The sequence below is a fragment of the Physeter macrocephalus genome, chromosome 12 (assembly GCF_002837175.3).
Source record: "Physeter macrocephalus isolate SW-GA chromosome 12, ASM283717v5, whole genome shotgun sequence".
Classification (NCBI taxonomy): Eukaryota; Metazoa; Chordata; class Mammalia; order Artiodactyla; family Physeteridae; genus Physeter; species Physeter macrocephalus.
Window position 1 is genome coordinate 84681431 of NC_041225.1, and position 19688 is coordinate 84701118.

The 19688-nt window shown below is 44.6% G+C and overlaps 1 long non-coding RNA gene across 1 annotated transcript in view; it reads left to right on the forward strand.

Annotated features, from left to right (window-relative positions):
- LOC102987706 (uncharacterized) overlaps positions 1-19688 on the forward strand; it is a 57521-nt gene that overhangs the window by 28837 nt on the left and 8996 nt on the right. The window contains exon 6 of the long non-coding RNA XR_448160.3: positions 4116-4237. This is a non-coding gene — a long non-coding RNA (uncharacterized lncRNA). The remainder of the gene's footprint in view (positions 1-4115; positions 4238-19688) is intronic.

Sequence of the window (19688 nt, forward strand, 5' to 3'; positions counted from 1 at the left end):
ACCGCTGAGCCTGCACGTCCGGAGCCTGTGCTCGGCAATGGGAGAGGCCACAACAGTGAGAGGCCCGCAGAAAAAAAAAAAAAAAAAAAAAAAAATGAACACACTTCGGGAGGTCCAGGAATGGCAAAGCCGTGCCTGTGCCAGGGAGCTGAACACTCAGGTCGTGTCAAGGGGCTGCGGCAGAAGGGGCAGACGGTGTGAGAGGGCGTCTCATTCCCTCCTGGAGGAGCGTCTCTTGGGCTGTTTTTCAGGTGAGGCAGGGAAGATGCACTCCTTCCCCCAGAATGCCCTGCTCACATCCCTCAGATTGGGTAATTCCTGCCTCATTGACTTCTACCTTAGTCTTTTTAGACTGAACACCAAATGACATGGTAATGCCTTAGTATTTGATATTTTTAAGGCACATTTAAATAAGTGAAAACCTGAATTACAGGATGTGAATGACTGAATGCAACTTTGTGAAATTCAATGTGTAAAAAAAGCCTAATACTAAGTTAGCAAAATGTCAGTGGAGGATCTTCAGGGGGCCTGATTTAATTGGTTGAGTAGATCTATTATTAGAATTATCCAATCTATAATAATAATCATTCATTTATCAATTATTTATTAACTGCAGAGAGTTTTAATGATAATTTGATATAAACTGATAGGGTATGACAGGTATAAGACTAATGCTGTGGGAACTCAGAGAGGAGAGATGATTTTTACCTTTGGATCTAGAGAATCAGAGTTTTGTGAAAACACGTTTCTTTGTCTTAACACTTTAAACGATCTTGCTTATACCCTAGTCAGATGTAGTGTTGATACAAAGGAAAATCTATTCTCCTCATTTATATTATTAAAGTTCTGAATTAATTGCAACACAGTGTATTTCTTTTCACCGTGTTTCTTTGCTAATCTCTAGAGCAGTTTTCCGAAGAGCAGACCTTTGGTAAATAAGAGCAGTCCACTCTCTTTTATTAGATAGTATCTCTGCAGCTAGCAGATGGAGGCAAGGGTGTGGACCCCATCAGGGAGGCCACTCTTTCAAGAAGCTTGTCTGTGAAGAGAGGAGAGTTGGTGAAGGGGGGACATAGGATCTAGAGAGGGTTATTTGTTTTTTGAGACCCAAGCATGACCTTGTGCTGTGGGGAAAGAGCTAGAAGAGAGGGAGAAGTTGAAGACAGAAAGGAGAAATAAAAATTGTTGAGCAAGGCTCCAGGGGAGAAGGGTCTACTGTATCCTAAGAGTCGGTAGAGAGATTAAACTTGAACTGAACAAAGGACAAAGCCATCACTGATTTTAACTGCATCACCACGACATCACCATTTATTGCTTTCCCACCTTTTGCTAGTACTCTCTGGAGCACTTTTGACTCTCATTTGATAGGGTGAGGGATGTGATGGGGCAGAGGGAGTTGGTATTTTGAGGAGACAGTTTCTTTCTGTTGGGCTTTGTTTTCTCTGGGCAGAAGAAATTGAAGTCATCTGCCAGGAGCAGGTGCAATAGTGGGGACAGTGGCATGGTTTTTAAAATCTGTTGTGCCAATGGCTGTAATCTGGAGACACGGAGGAGGATAGCTGAGCCGTGCTAAAGACCCAGCTAATATTGGAGACAGTGACTTTCTAGAGGAAGTAGCCCTCATGATGAATGATTGCTTTAGCAGTGCTCAGCAACTTGGGGGTTAAAGCAGAGGACATCGTATTCAAACAGGAGCTGTGTTTTGTGGAGCAAATGGAAGACTTGGAGTAAGGGGAGTCTCGGATATTGGTAGTAGAGTGGTTGTCCACTTGACTAGAGAAAGAAGTGAATCTAGGAGAGGACTGATAGGCAGCAAAACGATGAGGGGGGTGGGTATCGCGAGGCTGGAAATGTCAATGAAGTTGAAGAAGAAACTGTAGAAGACAAGACAAGGAGAGGTAGAAATATAGGAGGATATAGGAGACCATGAGCAGGCAAAAGGTGTGACTTGGAGTGGAAAGGCAGACTCTGATCAAGGGGCCAAGTCCTTGATGACCAGGAGGTCAATAGCTTACAGAAATGGGGAGGAGCATTGTTGTTTGGTATAGGCCTCAGCAAAGGAAGGATTTTTTTTTTTAAGGTTATAGGAATAATGGCGTTAAAGCAGCATTGAGACAGACCATCTGTTTCTCCTTTGGGTACCACTGGATACTGAAGGATGATTTTATGGCAGAACCTTCATTGTTCAGAAACCAAGTTCCTTAAGGACTGTCAGGTTTCAGCTAGGGGAAAGGAGGCCAGAACCATCTTTTAGGGCTGTCTTCTGCACAGCTGGCCTAAATACTATGGAGTTTCATTAGTGGGGCGGCAGGTAGTTCTGGCCAAGTGGGATGGCCTCCACAAAGTATTGGGCCTGTAGGCACATTTGCAGCAACAGGGAATAAGTACTCTTGCAGGCAAAACCCCATTTGGCCACTAGGGTTTTTTGAACTGTTCAGGATCAGATTGGGGCCAGTGCTAATCATCTGTGAGAGGCTGAAGGGAAACTTTAAAGGTTTCTTGCTTGAAACTTTAGGAGTCATTTGACTCTTGAGCCTTTCTATTCCTGTGGGGTCTGGAATGTATTTTTCCCTCCACAGTGACAGCAAATAATGCCCTAAAGCCTACATTTGAAAGGGTCTGGAAATACTCAGATTATTGTTTATAAAGATGTTTATGGATTTTCAGTGGCTCAGGATTTCTTTGACATTGTTAGTACGTGACTCCAAACATTTAAGAAAGAAGCCTCCAAATAGATGAAAATGAGCAAGCAAGTAAAATCTTCACAATTCTTTTGCTCCTTCTTAACTTGATTAATTTACACCACCACCTTGGCTGTAAAACCAGACGTGAACAGCTCAGAAAATGATTGCCTAACCAGCCATTTCACCACAGGAACCTACTAAGCACAGCTATGTGGCCCCTAGCAGAGGAGGCTGTGTGGCTCAGAGCTTGGAATACATTGCTCCCATGGCAGTACTTTCTAAATTGTTTGTAACTGGTTTTGTCACATAAAAATGAGAAACTTCTGTATGGCAAAGTCATCATAAACAAAGTTAGAAGACAACCAACAGGCTGGGAGAAAATTTTTGCAATGTATGTGATAAACAATGGATTAAGGGACTTCCCTGGTGGTACAGTGGTTAAGAATCTGCCTGCCAATGCAGGGGATGCAGGTTCGAGCCCTGGTCTGGGAGGATCCCACATGCTGTGGAGCATCTAAGCCCGTGCGCCACAACTACTGAAGCCCGTGCACTCTAGGGCCCACGTGCCACAACTACTGAAGCCCGCACGCCACGACTACTGAGCCTGTGTGCTGTAACTACTGAAGCCCACGCAGCTAGAGCCCATGCTCCGCAACAAGAGAAGCCACTGCAATGAGAAGCCCGCGCACCGCAACGAAGAGTAGCCTCCATTCGCCATAACTAGAGAAAGCCCGCGCGCAGCAACAAAGACCCAATGTAGCCTAAAAAAAAAACAACCCAATGGATTAGTATCTATAATCTATAAAAGGTTTCTAAAAATCTATAAGGAAAAGACAACAACTCCTATAGAAAATAGGCAAAAAATACAAATAGGCAAGTCACAGCAGGGCAAACTACAATTTTGTCTAAAGAAGTGCTTATCCTTGAGCACAGAGTTCTCTGGACAAGAATGTTTATTGCATTGGTAAATATCCATGAGTAGGGACTGTGAAATGCTATGTGGCCATGAAAACATTGAAGTAGGTTCTGTATCAGTGAAAAGAGCAAGTATACCCTACAGGACTGCTATAAAGAGCCTAGTGAGGGCTTCCCTGGTGGCGCAGTGGTTGAGAATCCGCCTGCCAATGCAGGGGACACGGGTTCGTGCCCTGGTCCGGGGCGTAGCACAAAAAAAAAAAAAAAAAAAAAAACAAGAGCCTAGTGAGACTAGGGGTCCTGAGTTTTCTGGGGACAATTCCAGCTTTATTTTCAGTCAGTACATTTTGTTAAATATGCCACAAAATGTAACCTTTTTATGCTTTCATAAGGCCTTAATATAAATAAATTCACATCCACCCCACCCCCAAAAAAGAAGCAAGTACAGAGCAATATGAATAGAATGTTCCTATTAATTTCTTTTTCTTTTTTTTTTTTTTTTTTCTTTTTTTTTAGGTAAGAAGTGGATTTATTTAGAGAGAAACACCCTCCACAGACAGAGTGTGGGTCATCTCAGAAGGCGAGAGCGGCCTTGGGAGAAACACACTCCACAGACAGAGTGTGGGCCATCTTAGAAGGTGAGAAAGGCACCAGGGTATGGGGTTGTCAGTATAAAATAGGTATAGAGTAGGTAATTTCATAAGCTAATGAGTGGGAGGAGTATTCCAGCTATTTTAGTAGGGGGCGGGGATTTCCAGGAATTGGGCCACCGCCCACTTTTTGATGCTTATGGTTGGTCTTGGAACTGTCATGGCACCTGTGGGTGTGTCATTTAGCTTGCTGATGTGAGCATATACTGAGGCTCAAGGTCTAGTGGAAGTTGACTTGTCTGCCATCTTGGACCCATTTGGTTTTAATCAGTTTAAGTCATGTCCTCGGGCTATGTCATTCTTTCAAAGGTTGTGCCCTGCCTCCTTCTGTTTCATTCTCCCCCTCAGAGATTTTATTCCCATATTCTTATGGGAATCAGAAGGGCGATGGTCTGTCTTATGTAACTGCTTCAAGGCTGAGTAGGGGCATCAACCCTGCCTCTCAGGGAGTAAAAATCTCTGGATGCCTGATCTAGGGGCCCCAGGGGCAGGACAGCTCCTTGTTTTAAGTCAGTATGGGCTGGACTCCTCGCATAGCCATCATCTTGTTGTGGAACGGTTGTAATTGTTTCCATAGCTTTTCTATGAATCTCCTTGATGATGAAACACTTTTTGTAACAGCATCAGAGTACAAAAATATGATTTTAGATGCTATCTCTTCCAAGGTAGTCTCCCAACCAGGTGTTAGTGCCCAAAAAGTCACAAAGAAACAGCATAGAAGATGTCCCCAGTGGTGTTGACGATGAGTGGGAGTTGGTCTAGCTGGTCTCAGGACTTACTGAAGCTCAGGTTCTTGATGTCTCATCGCAGAAAGAATTCAGTGAGAGACAAAGTGATAGGTGAGAAGTGGATTTATTTAGAGAGAAACACACTTCACAGACAGAATGTGGGCCATCTCAGAAGGCAAGAGCAGCTTTGGGAGAAACACACTCCACAGAGTGTGGGCCATCTCAGAAGGTGAGAAAGGGCCCTATTAATTGTTTTTTTAATATTCTTATTTATTTGATTTGGAATGTATTCATCCTGTTTTAAATTTTATTAGAGGGCTCCTTTAGGTTAAACAATATTTAAGGCTGTATTATTATAATTATGACATTAACAAATGAAACATCAAGTTTTGTCTTCTCTTCATGTAAGATAGAAGATTTATTTCCCATCCTCACCTCTTCCTCTCTTTGTTTAATCTGGTATTATAAATTTTAGCCTCTGTGAAGAATTTAGGGACCTCTCACTACCCCTCCTTTCCTGGAACGAAAAAGATTCCTGAGGAAGGCTACTGGGCCATGGTGCCTACAGTTGCAGTTTCTGGTGTGATGAACAAAGGAATTCAAAACTCAGAATTCTTCTTGCCTAGGATTTGTTGCTTTTTGGTATTCACAGCCTTGCAGAGCCTCTCAGCCTCCTGCCTCAGATGCCATGGAAGGGACAGGGGCCTCCTTAGGGAGGCCTTTCTTGCTTCTCTTCCCCTTAGAAAGGGAAGGTAATTACCTGAGTGGCCTAGGAAGGCAAGGCTTATTAGAGCTGCCCTAGGTCTTGGGAGGAAACCTGCTCCTTGCATTTGTCCTTACCTCTCCTTTGGAGAAGCCTCTCAGCTGGTTTTAGGCACCCACCAACCGAGGTGAAAGGAATCCTTGAAACTGACACCTTAGTTTTGCCTAGTTCCCTGGCGTTTGAAGCTCCAGAACTCCAGCCTGGAAACAGTAGGAATTGTATCGCAGGGTGGCACAAGAACTTACATATAACCCCTTTGTCCTTCTTTGGGACAGAAGCACTGTGTTCCTTAATCACATTCTCAGTGTCAGTAGACCCCAATATGGGTGTATGGGAACTGGTTTAGACTTGTAATGTAGGCTTTTCTCTGAGCTGGAGAGTTCACATAGAGTGATGTAATAGAAACTTATTTAAAACCCAAACTGACTGCAGCCAGTTCTGTTCTAAACAGGGTAGTACAATTCATATGCTTAGGGGAAAAAAGCATTCCACCACAGAATGGTAGTGGTGAGAGAGTGAAAGTTCAAAACTTAAACTTCTTTATGTTCCATAGTGCTGGTCAGAGTGGAACCTGGAGTAGGTGGTTCATAGTGGGCTGACTCTAGCTATGGGTTGTTGGATATCAGAGGTAGGGGGATGGAGAGCTAAGTTGCTCTGAATAATATGAGGGGAATTTAGTTTCCTGAGGGAAGGGGAGACCCCTCCCAAATGAGAGAAGTGACTGGAGAGGGTGAAGGAGCCAAGCAACATGGTAATATAAAACCCATCTGTTTTTTCATAACTTTAGAAAAGGCTGATGAACACATAGTGTTTTGATGGAGTTTGTATACGTGTATATTTTTCTTTTTGGTAAAGCATGGAGAAAGGGAACCAAGTCCCACATCTGGGACAACTCAGAGCAGAGAGAAGAGACCAGCTTCAGGAGGTGAGATGTGAGTGAGATCAAAAGTCCAGCTGGAGCCAGAGCCAGAAGGGACTGCTAAGAGTATTAGCTGCTGGGAATTTGCAGAAATTGCGAGAGGCTATTGGATAGGGGGATCCAGGCACTTCTGTAACATGCCCAAGGTGAGGGTGGTTGCAGCTAACATATGATTGCTGTAGTGCTGTGTAACTCACAGACTGTTTAACAGTGATCCACCCCCACCCCCGCCCCAAGGTCTTTCTGATGGAAGTCTGTTTGTTGGATGCTCCAGGAACTGTCCTGATACTCCCCTTTCTGCCCAAAGGAAACCATTTTTCAGTTTAGACTCCAAAAGGGAAACAAAACTTGCCAACAAAGGACTTGTCATTCTCTTCCTTTCCTGTAATTTACACAGACCCTGAGGACGCTTGTCACAGAGAGAGCTCTGGCCTCCCCAGCCACACCAGCCCTGTGTAGGGAGTGAAGGGAGGTAGGAAAAGTTTTCCACGAGGTATTGGGACTTGAAGACTGCTCTGAGCAAGTACCTAAACAAATATTAAGGCTCCAGTGAGGGCCCTAAAGATGCCAAGGTCTCCATGTAGCTGGATTGGGAACAGGGCAAATCCACCCAGTGCCACACTAAATAAGCACTCTTGCTCATTCCTTAAGGAGGAAGACTCAGTTGATGGAAGAACCTTTTGTTTAGTCTTAACATCCACTGTAATTCCAAACTTTGAGGACAATAGAGTTGAGTGGGCTTTGACTGCCCAGCATCATTCTCCCGTCTTAGATAAGAGCACCTTGATTTACTCTGAGGGACCACCTCCTTCCTACTCTCAGATCAGGTTCTGGCGTAGTAAAGTCCATCCTTTGGTTCTAGATGGAGGACACATGACTGTGCCAGTCAGAGAATGGCAGTTAGCATGGGCATGTTCTGAAATTCAGGCCAATCAGGACTCTGGACTTTCACTGGAACTGTTAAGAAGTGAATTCTCATTTCTTTTCCAACTGGATTGCCAAACCTGTAGAATGTACATAATCCTGAGGCTGCTGGTGACCATCTTGCTGCCCCAGGGGGAGTTCTGAAGCCAACACAGATGAAAGCTGAACTGCAAGATCGAGAGAGATGGAGACTAAATGACATCTTTTGAGTACCAGGATCTAACCATACCTTAAGCTAGTCTAACTCTGGATATCTCTTTTACATGGGTCAGGCTTTCCCCTTTTTTTTTTTCCTTTTGAGAGTGTGATTTGGATTTTTGTCATTTGCAGCCAGTTGAGTGCTAATTCAGGTCATCATGAATTATATATAGTTCTCACTGTAAAGTGTGTTTTGGCTTTTCTTAACAGACAGTTTTGTCCTAAAGCACTAAATTGTAAGTTTGCTCTATGAAGCAAATGAGACCATAAAGAACCTAGTATCATCCTCTCTACATAGAAAAAAAGTAATTTTTTTTAAGTAAATATTAACTACAGGAAGTAAGGAGGGAGGGAGGAAGGGGAACGGGAAGGAAGATGGGTGCTGAATTAAAAGAACCCTGAAGTCCGTAGGTATCTAGGAACCCTCAGACCCTATCAGGTCTTCCTGTTCTAAATGCCCCTAGCGCCCTATACTTTTCCCTAACCCTTCATCATAGTTAGTAATGATATGTTTATGTAATATTTTGATTAATGTCTGTCTTCCTCACTGACCTGGCAATTCCACTAGGGCAGTGATTTTACTCAATGTTATATCCCCAGGAAATAGTTCAGCGTGTGGCATTCAGCAAACATTTATTGAATGAATTGTCACATATAGTTACCCAGATTGGACTGATCCTCCTTGATTATTGGGGTTAAGATTGTGGCAGATGGGCTTCCCTGGTGGCGCAGTGGTTGAGAGTCCGCCTGCCGATGCAGGGGACATGGGTTCGTGCCCCGGTCTGGGAAGATCCCACATGCCACAGAGCGGCTGGGCCTGTGAGCCATGGCCGCTGAGCCTGTGCGTCCGGAGCCTGTGCTCCGCAACGGGAGAGGCCACAGCAGTGACAGGCCCGCATACCACACACACAAAAAAAGATTGTGGCAGAATTGGCAAAATCATGGAAAGCTGTCCCTGTCCCCTTTGTATCTCCTATACTACCCACACCCCCAACACATATACAGAGAACTTTTGTCTTAATGAGATAATTAAATCAAACCTCTAGTGCTATATTGTTATAAGGTCATTTTATTGAGGAATTAAATAGTGTGGTGGTTGACTTAATATGTGGAAAGCCTTGCAGAGGAGTGGGTCAGATCTGTGTGATTAACAAGCAGTCTTTCTTGCTCCTTTGTCTTTATAAAATGATCTATTTAACTGAAATAGTCCATCCTCACTCAGGCTTGCCCAGAAATGTGTCGGAGGCTGTAGGAAGGCCCAGGAAGTCGATGAGGGAGAGGTTGGGGATTCTGGAGACTTGACTCTCTAGCAAGAAACAGACGCAGTAAAAAGTGGCCCCTGGGAGGAGAGGGGGCGGATACCCTGAAGCTCCCTCCTTCCTCCCTCCCACTCTGGGCTGGGCCCAGCAGGAGCTCCAGTACACCATCCCACCCCCTGACTGGCCACACAAAGCATCCTCCTCCCAGATGAAGCTGTGGTTCATCCCTTCCCCCAGCCTGCTTTCCCTGAGATGGGGAGAGTGTTTCCCAAGGCCCACGTGACTTCCACTGGCAAGTGACGACTACAGACGGTTTACCAGTCAGTAAAACTGCCAAAGGCTTTTGTGCTGTAATAATCCTTTTCCTGTTTAAAACTCTGGGGATTTTCTACTGTTGCCAATAGTTTTTCAAGTCAGCAATTACAGCGTAGATTATGTAATGGCTAGGTATTAAAAATAGAAAAGACCAGAGTTTGCATCTATTTTAACCAAATCAAGAGCAAAGGGAGGGGAAAGGAGGAGAGGGAGAGACCAGAGGAGGAGGGAAAAAGAAATTACGTGACAAGAAGCAGTGAGATCTCATCATGTGACTGGACAATCAGCCCACAATTTATTCTGCCCTTTTCCTGCCTTTCTTGGCCCCAGCTCCTGCACTTACATCCAAGGCCTCCACAAGGGAGGGGACCCTGCCGAGAATTCTGAGGACTCAAGACCCTCTTGGATATTCCTCAGCACAGCCTTGTGGTATTTGCCTGCCTCTGACAAGCAGAGTGACTAAGAGGGGAAGGAATTGAATTTGGTTTTCTCCCCCAACCCCCCAAGTCCAGGGCTCTTGTACCTTGGTTTCTAAGGTCTTAGCGCTCTGATTGTTTCTCTTGTTGCAGTGTTACCGTCAAGGGGTGGTTTACGGGGGAGTCTTTAGCATCCCAGATCTCTATCAATCCCTTGCCAAAGCCACCCCAAATAAATATTCAGTGTAATTAAAAAACCTGTATTCACTATGAAAAATGGCTTTAGATACTCTCAACCCTCCCACTTGCCCACCCCCACTCCTCTTCCCACTGGATTGCTACCTCTAAGCCTTTCATCTAGGAATTCAAGGCCTACCACTGGTTTGTTCTTTTGTGACTTCTCACTAATCGCCCACCCCTACCCTGAATCAAGAGGTCTTTTTGTTTTCCTAGAGACCTACTGAGTTACTTTAAGGACCTCTAATGGTGAAATTTTAGGTGCCAGGTGTGTCTGGAGCAGGGAGGATATTTTTGTTTTTTTTACAATTTTATTTATTTATTTATTTATTTGGCTGCGTTGGGTCTTCGTTGCTGTGCGCGAGCTTTCTCTAGTTGCGGCAAGCTGGGGCTACTCTTCGTTGCGGTGCGCAGGCTTCTCACCGCGGTGGCTTCTCTTGTTGCGGAGCACAGGCTCTAGGCGCGTGGGCTTCAGTAGTTGTGGCACATGAGCTCAGTAGTTGTGACGCACGGGCTTAGTTGCTCCGCGGCATGTGGGATCATCCCAGACCAGCGCTCGAACCCGTATCCCCTGCATTGGCAGGTGGATTCTTAACCACTGCTCCATCAGGGAAGCCCAGGGAGGATATTTTTGGAAGGAGGATTTCTAAGGGACTGACAGATCACTTCAAAATACACCAGGCTTTCTACTGTGTTACCACCTATACAGAGGAACCCCCAGAGGGAGGTTTTGAGTAAATCACTTACAGCCTTTGAGCCTACATAGAGCCCGTGCTGAAAGTACCCTACATTGTAGGTCTCAGGTGGCAGGGAGTGATGGGCACTTTGAAGAAGCAGCTCACTGTTTCCAAAGATTGAACCCAGATAGTTTTGGTGGGGTTAGGGAGAGAGATCTGAAAGTCTAGATCATCAATAGAATTAGTTGCAGGCAATATTAGAAAGCTAGTGCCTCATCATTACTTCCATCCACTCAGAGCCTTCATCTGTACTGGGGGGGAAAAGAGTGCCAACAGCTCAGAATAATACTGGTCCCGGCTCCATCCAACACCACCCAGCACTGCCCAAGCTAGTGGAAGTGCAGTGAAAGGAAGAGAGGTCTAATTTAGGAATTTTAGGCATTATTTCACTAGATAGGAGGGAGAATCTGGGTACCTTCCTTAGGGCTTTTCAAATCATAATACCAACCTGGACTGGGAAATGCCCATGGGGTGGCACCTCTCATAGGTTTTTAGTTCTCTGATACTGGATTCCTATCTACATTCTCACCAGAGGCTGACTTTGGTAAGGACTGTCTAACATCTGATATGGCCCAGATTTTAATTCTTCCAACCCACTATGTTCATTAATGCACTTGAACATGCCTGATCAAGTTCCTGGCCTCAGGTGTGGTCAGTGTCATTGCAGCATCAGTTGTCTGTTATCTGGACAGGCCGTCCACTCCAGGTAGTCAGTAGAAGTTGGAGGTCACAGTGAGTATCTGCCTTCCCAAATCCCATCCCACTCCTGAGGCTTTAGCAAGGCAAGGAGTCCACTGCAGTGCCTGCTTTAGGGGCTGCCAGGGGCTAGAGTCAATCCAGGACTAAATCATTAGCAAGGTCCACAAAGGAACCCTTTCTGCCTAAACTCAGCTCTCTCTCTGCTGTGGCCTCCTTCCCATTCCCATCCCCATGGATAAGACCATAAGGAGACATCATAACTTGACCACAGCAATGTTGGGTACACTGGTCATCCCCATCCTTTTCCTGAAAGAGATCACCCTTTCTGTCATTAAGATATTTAAGGAATTTTCACCCCTCAGCGCGCACACACACACACACACACACACACACACACACACACGTGTGCACACGTAGAGGTGGTGCTTCTAGTGTCTGTTGCTTGAGATAATACTAGTAGTAACAAGCTGGTGTGGACAGGGTAACATTTAAATAGATTTAATTTTTACTCATCCAACTGCATTGACAAATATGAGACGCAGTAGTGCTTATGTATATGGGATATTCATTTGGGCTACAGACAGTGCAAGGTGTAAACAGGTAGAACTCTTGCGTTAACTCCACTACCAGGGGACAGAGCTAAACAACTATCTCCCTTTACTGCACACACTACCACATCCCTCAGACCCCTTCTCTGTCCCGTTCTGACATCAGATTCAGAAATGAATTTGGGGGACTTCCCTGGCAGTCCAGTGATTAAGACTCCAAACTTCCAATGCAGGGGGAGCAGGTTCAATCCCTGGTCAGGGAACTAAGATCCCACATGCTGTGTGGCACAGCCAAAAAAATATTTTAAAAATGAAACAAAACAAAAACCAAAAAGCGAAAAGAAATGAGTTTGGGAAACGAGCCAAGACAGGCTGAGGGTTAGGCCTCAGGACTCCACCTATTTGCTACAACTCCTCTGGCTGGAAGTACCAAGAAGTAGTACCTGATATGACTCCAGCCACACATGGAGCTACTCTTTGTCACCTTACAGAAGATGGGGAAGGGGAGGCAGAGAGAGGGAAGAAGAGGAGGAGGCAGGAGAGAGGGAGAAGAAGTAAGGAGAGGAGGAAAGGAGAAAGGGATGAGGGGATTGTAGGCTGAGCCTTGGGGCTGGGCAGAGCCAGATTGACAGGGACATCTCTGTTTCCACCTGGGACTGACAGGCCAAGCAGACTCTCATGTTTGAGGTGCTGAGTCTTGGGGAAGTTAGCAGGGGATGTCTTGGCAGCCTGGTTCAGCCTTAATCACTGGACTGCCAGAGGAGTCCCCCAAACTCATTTCTGAATCTAATGTCAGAACGGGACAGAGGGGTAATCTGACTCCAGGGCTGCTAAACAAGGAGCAGTGCCAGCCCGTCCTCTGTATTCTAGTACCTTCTTTCCTTCCAACCAGACAGACAGGCCTAGGCTCCAAAATCCCATCTATTTTGTCACAAAAGGCAGATGAGGAACAACTCACTAGTACTTCCTGCCCTAAGGGGTTTGCATTTTAAAAGGATACCTTCAGAATATTACTTCTATTACTCTTACTATACATATTACTGGAACTTACTTCTCCTCCAGTCAGTTTTGGTAATTTAAAATTTTTTCTCAAAAAAATTTTTAAAAAGTCAAAGTTTAAAACTATTAGCATAAAATTTTCAGTCTTCTCTTGTTTTCATATCTCCACTGTATTTAATCTTCCCTTCTTCATTCCCAGTATCATTTATTTAATGCTTTATGCCGTTTTGTTTTTGGCTGCACCGTGCGGCAGGTGGGATCTTCGTTCCCCAACCAGGGATCAAACCCACGCCCCCTGAAGTGGAAGCGTGGAGTCCTAAACACTGGACTGGCAGGGAAGCCCCTCATGCCTTTTAGTTTTGTTAGAGGTCTATTTTCTTTTTCTAATAACCAGCTTTTATGTTATCATCTCTATTGATTTTTTGTCTATTTCATTGTTTTACTTTTTAATCAGTTTTAAACTAGTTTTGTAATTGAAAAGTAATACAAAGGGTCATTTTCTCTTATAAAAAGACCAGTTACCCAAAAGAATGGACAAAGAATTAAAAAAATAATTTTATGTGGCTTATAAACATAAGATCTTACTTACAAGTAAAATAATGCATCTTTAATGGTGGACCTCTGGGCTTGAGTGGGGAAGAGAGGCATCTTAGAGTGAATGCCCCGTGGAAGGAAACCTGGGTTGCAACGCTGAGGCTGCAGCTCCCAGCCTGTGTTTTATTTACTGGTATTAGTCAAGGTACAAACCTCTGTTTCCTCCCCTGTGACTAAGAAAAAAATGGCCCCAGCTGTCTTACTTCATTGGTTGTATCAAATCAGGTACTGAATGTGAAGCAGATATGACACCTGAATTCCCACTCAACCCTCTGCCCCTAGTCTTTCTTCTCCCTCAGGTGGCAGTAGGGAGGGGTTGTGGATGAACTCAGCCTAGCCTGGCAGGGCTACGTACCAGGCCGTGGCCCTTAAAGGAATATTATTTTGAAGGGAAGGAAAGGATCTTATTCTCTATTTAGCTCACTGTGCCTGCTCTCTTATCTCTTCTTCTGCTCTCTTATTTCTTCTTCAGCTAAGTTTTGTTTTTGATTTTATTTTTAGGTTTTATAATTCTTATTCTGTGGAGAAGTGAATGGGAGGGGTAGGTGTGCTGGAAACAAGCCCCAAGAACTGGGAGTCAGGAATGGGTGGTCTATATCAGCAGTTCTCAAGTGTTTTGGTTTTGGGACCCTTTTTATGCTCTTAAAAATTATTGAGGACTTCAGAAACTTTTATTTATGTGGATTGTAGCTATAGATATTTACCATAGTACAAATATGGAAAAAAGTATTAGAAACTGAGGCTTTAAAATTAGTTAACTATTTTAAAATAATAGTAATAAATCTTTTACATACTTTTTATAAAAAATATATTTTCTAAAAGAAAAAAATTAGAATAGTTGTATTGTTTTATAGTTTTGCAACTCTCTTTTATGACTGGCTTAATAGAAGACAGTTGGATCCTCGTACCTGCTTCTTTTTTTTTTTTAATTTAAAAAAATTTTTGGCATGTTGGCTCTTTGTTGCTGCGTGTGGGCTTTCTCTGGTTGCAGCGAGCAGAGGCTACTCTTTGTTGCAGTGCGTGGGCTTCTCATTGCAGTGGCTTCTCTTGTTGCGGAGCACAGGCTCTAGGCGTGTGGGCTTCAGTAGTTGTGGTGTGCAGGCTCAGTAGTCATGGCACACGGGCTTAGTTGCTCCTTGACATGTGGGATTGTCCCAGACCAGGGCTTGAACCCGTGTCCCCTGCATTGCAGGCAGATTCTTTTTTTTAAATAAATTTATTTACTTATTTATTTTTGGCTGCATTGAGTCTTTGTTGCTGTACTCGGGCATTCTCTAGTTGTGGCAAACGGGGGCTGCTCTTCGTTGCGGTGCATGGGCTTCTCATTGCGGTGGCTTCTCTTGTTGCAGAGCATGGGCTCTAGGTGTGCAAGCTTCAGTAGTTGTGGCACACGGACTCAGTAGTTGTAGCTCTTGGGCTCTAGAACGCAGGCTCAGTAGTTGTGGCACACGGGCTTAGTTGCTCCACGGCATGTGGAATCTTCCCGGACCAGGGCTCAATCCTGTGTCCCCTACATTGGCAGGTGGATTCTTAACCACTGTGCCACCAGGGAAGTTCCTCATACCTGCTTCTGTATTCAGTCTGTTGTGATATCTTGCTTTGGTTGGAGTAGATAAATAAAATTCAGCTTCATACAGATTTGTAGTTGGAAAAAGTAGGAGTATTTTATTTATTTTATTTAAAAATTTATTTTATTTTATTATTTATTTGGTTGCACCAGGTCTTAGTTGCGACAGGCGGGCTCCTTAGTTGCAGCACATGGGCTCCTTAGTTGCGGCTCCAGGGCTCCTTAGTTGCGGCTCCAGGGCTCCTTTAGTTGTGGCTCACCAGCTCAGTAGGAGTACTTTAATAGCCTTTTCAGATAATTGTGGATATCTTCTTTGATATGTCACCAAAACTGGACAGATGGCAGTTTCTGAAAGGTTAGTTGCAATGTGAGATCTGAAACCATTGTGTTAAATTCCATTGGTTTGTCTTGCACTTTGAATAGGTCTTTTATTCATGACTGATTTTGTAACATCATGCACTGGTCATTGGAAAATAATGGCTCACTGATTTATGCAGATCTTCCAAATGTAGACACAATTCAGTTCATAATACCACATTTGTTAATATTATCACTGATTTCATCACCAAGTCTAGGTATTGGGAAGCTGTCAAGCTCATCCTGATTTTCACTTGACAGCTCAAATTTTATCGTTGGCAAAAAATACTATCAGTTTTTCTTGATTTGACAAGTTCACTTCATTCATTTTCAAGAACATGTCTGCTAAGTACCCAAGTCTGAATTATCATAGTTTGTCAATTGTTCTTTCTAGTAAAGATGGTGTTCCACAAAAAAAAAGCAGATAGTTTAGCTCTCAATGCAAACAATAACGTAAATGCATCCAGTACTTCAGTATGCAGCAGAAGTGCTTTGTGCAAGGCTAATAACAAGATATGCACTCAAGGGTCATGTTTTAATAAAATTAATGATTATTGCTCCATTATAGACATTCGTATGTGAAGTTGGCCTTTTTGTTAAAATATAAGTGCTTGGGGGTGAAGAATATGACTTCGTTGTTTTGCGTTAAGGCCCCAGCAGTTTTATCTACTGTTGCTTTTGTATTAGTGCAAATGTTAACAAAATGAATACTATAGAAAGTCTTGGTATTATTATAAAAATAGTCTTTACTTCTCTGACCACCCTGGAAGGGTCTTCGGGACCCCCCAGGAGTCCAGAGATCATAATTGATCTATGTGATCATGGGCAATGATAGCTGTGGGCTCGAACACCTCAGTCAGCCTACCTGTGCCTCAGTTTTCTCAACTGTAAGGAGGGGCCTGAGTGGGTTCTCAGTTTCTCCACACTGTTGGATCCTGTTCACTAGTTCTTGAAGCCTCTTCTCCCCCAGCAACTGTGCTACTGCTCTCTTTTCTCTCTTCCTCTCTCATGTCTCCTTTTCTCTCCAGAGCTCCTCCTCAGCCCACTTCTTATAGGTGGGTGTCCTCCTTATTTCACCTGCTCCTTCACTCCTTGGGTGATCTTATCCCCTCCCTGGTCTTTAACCGTCACCCGCAGGCTGACAGCTTCCAAATTTCTATCTTTAGTTCAGATATCTGGACTAAACTGGAGTCCTGGGCTTCAGTTCTGTGATTTAAGCTGCGCCTGGTACCTCTCCACCTGTATGCCCTATAGGCATGTCACAGTCAACATGTCTAAACTGATTGCCTCATCTTCCTCCACACATAGCCAGTCCTGGTTCATCCTTCATCCACCTAACTAGTTAAGCCAGAAGCCCAGGAACTCCCCTTATCTGGCCCCCTTACTTCCATCATCTAATCATCCAGGCCTATCAGTTCTGCCCCCTAAATATTTTCCCAAGCACTCCCTGCTCTCCAGTTCCGCCACCACGGCCTAGGACCGGGCCCTCATCATTTCTCACTCACACTATTGCAAGAACCCTCTCCCTGGTCCCCTGTCCTCCCTTTCCAACCTATACTTTACAGCTCAGGCTGGAAATCTCAAGATACCTTCTCACAGGTTTTTGGGTTTTTTTTCCATTAAATAAATACATATTGTGTGCTTACTATGCCAGGCACTGTGCAGGGTGCTGGGGATACAACAAAGAACACAACAGACAACAGTCCCTGGCCTCCGGCACTCACAGTGTATGAGAGAGAAAAAAAATACAGGCCACAGGGAATCATGACACAGTGTGATAGAGAGAAACGGGGTGGTGCTTGGGAACCCCTAGAAGCCTTAACTGAGGGTTAGCTAAGTCCAAGGGGTGGCCAGGGAACACTTCCTGAAGGAAGCAACACTCAGACTGCACAACTGGGTGGGAGTTAGCTAGAAGTGGTGGGAGTGTGGTGGTGAGAAAGCTTTCCTGGTAATTTGATCATCTCATTTCCCTGTTTAAAACGCCCTTTTGAGCTTCACCACTGCCTGTGGTATAAATTCCAAATTCCTTACCATGGAACACAGCCTTTGTGGCTTCATCTCCTATTCCCCTGTATTCAGCCCAGGTTGCTTTCAGTTCCCCCAAATCCCGGCTCACTCCCTCACAGTTCCTGGCCTTTGCATACACAATTCCTCAAGTCTTCCACCCTTCCCATTCTCTCTGAGTTACCAGTGTCAGCTGACTCAGGAGACCTTCCCTGACCTCTCCCACATAGACTTTGGCTCCATCTCCTGGGCTGCCCACCTGTGCACACAGCTGGACTCGTGTGCATTTATCACATCATTAGAGCCCATCCAACTGTGTCTCTGACTCTTGCTCCTACATGCCAATGCAGGATCCCAGGTCCTGCCTAGTTCCCACTCGCTCACCCCATGAGCATTTTGGGCATCCCCGGGGTGTGTGTCTCCCGTGTGCTGGTGGATAAGGTTAGGCAGTTTAACCCCCTACCTCCTACCCCCACCCCTAGGTATCTTTTCCCCTCCTCCAGCTCTGCAACCTCGCTTTGCCCCTGACACACCCCATGGAGCTATCAGTTCTGCTGGACATTACCACACCCATCAGGCACCCCGCCCCTGCTAGAGGTCACTGACATTTTGGCATGAGGTCAGCCAGCTCCACTATCAGAGCAGGGCTATGGGGCTTCTGGTGCCCCCATTGCCTTATAGAGCCATTGGCTTTGGCTCCACAGGTATGTCTAAATCACAGTTACCACCTTGGCTCAGAATTACCTCCTCCTTTCCACAGAGCAAAACTTTTGTCTCTGGGTCAGCTCATTGTACCTATTTCCTTCTTCCTTTAGAAAGAGTTATTTCCCAACACGCCTCCCAACGGCTCATGAAGATAGCTTCCCAAGGTTCTGCCCCCCAGCGGGCCAGACAGGTGTGACCTTCATCACCTTCTGTCTCCAGCCTGGAGGCAAAAATGGTATGGGTATTTATCTATTTAAAATAATAGATTATATAAGCAATACTGAATATAGCTTCATCATTAAAAAATCCAAGCAGTTCAGAAATACATAGAATAAAAAGGTAAAGCTCCTCTTCCACCCCTTCCCCTGTCTTAAAGCTTACATTACTGGTAGGTACTGGTTGGTTAACTATTTGGTGGAAATGTTCAGACTTTTTGCTCTGCCTTTTACACGTGTATGGCTTGCATAATATTTGAAAAATTATCTCCTTTTTCCTCCCTGGATTTTCCCCTTTTCCACTCTCACATTCATGGAGCTTATTTCGTCTTGAACCAGCTCTCCAGATTAGAAAATGGAATCAACCTTCAGGTGTCTCTGGCTTTTGTGTATCAAAAGCTTACACACTTAGGGAAACTTCAGGATTTGCAGAATAGCTCATCGAAGGAAAAGGATCCTCTTGCACAGTCTGAATACTTTGACTAGAAACAAGATGGAAGAAGGATTTCACCTGAAGTGGCAAGACCCCCCACTCTTTGCAGCCTTCCCATCCCCCAGACTGGTTGGGGGCAGGAGACACAGGGGAGAAAGATCTGTGGTCTCTGGAGTCCCACCCTGCCTTCAAGCAGCTTACCTGAGCAGGCAGGAGTAAGATCCCAGAGAGTGGTGGCCACATGGTGGGACCAAGCTGAAGGGACGCAGGCAGCCTGGTCCTAGATTCCTCGCTGCCCACAGTGGCACAGAGCATCAGAGGCTGCTAGACCTGGCCTCAGCCACCTTCACAGCCCCTTCCTGTGTCCCATGTTTGGTACTTCTCAGGGTTCAGACACACCTAGAATTAAGTTGCCTGTTGGCAGGATGGAAACTCACCATAAACATTGAGTTGAGTTATAGAAACTAAAGTTTGGGTTCTTGCTCACCTGAATTTGTGAACTGAAATTTCTTCCTGTTGCTTGTACCATTCATATTTTGCCACTTGTGAAAAAGATTTCACAATATATCGTGAAAATGTTTCCATAGAAGTAGATATAGATTTATTCTTTTTAAAAAACAATATTATTTTTAAAAAAATACAGGCTCATAGTAGGAAATTCTAACACTACTGAAGGAGAAAGCAAAAGTTCTCCAGTCGTCCATTCCCATTCCCTGGGCATAATTACTGCTAACAGCTTCTTGAGTGTTCTAGAAATTTCCTATGCAGATAAAGACATGTATCTATTTCTGTGTAGCTCTTTCTATATACAAATAATCTCAA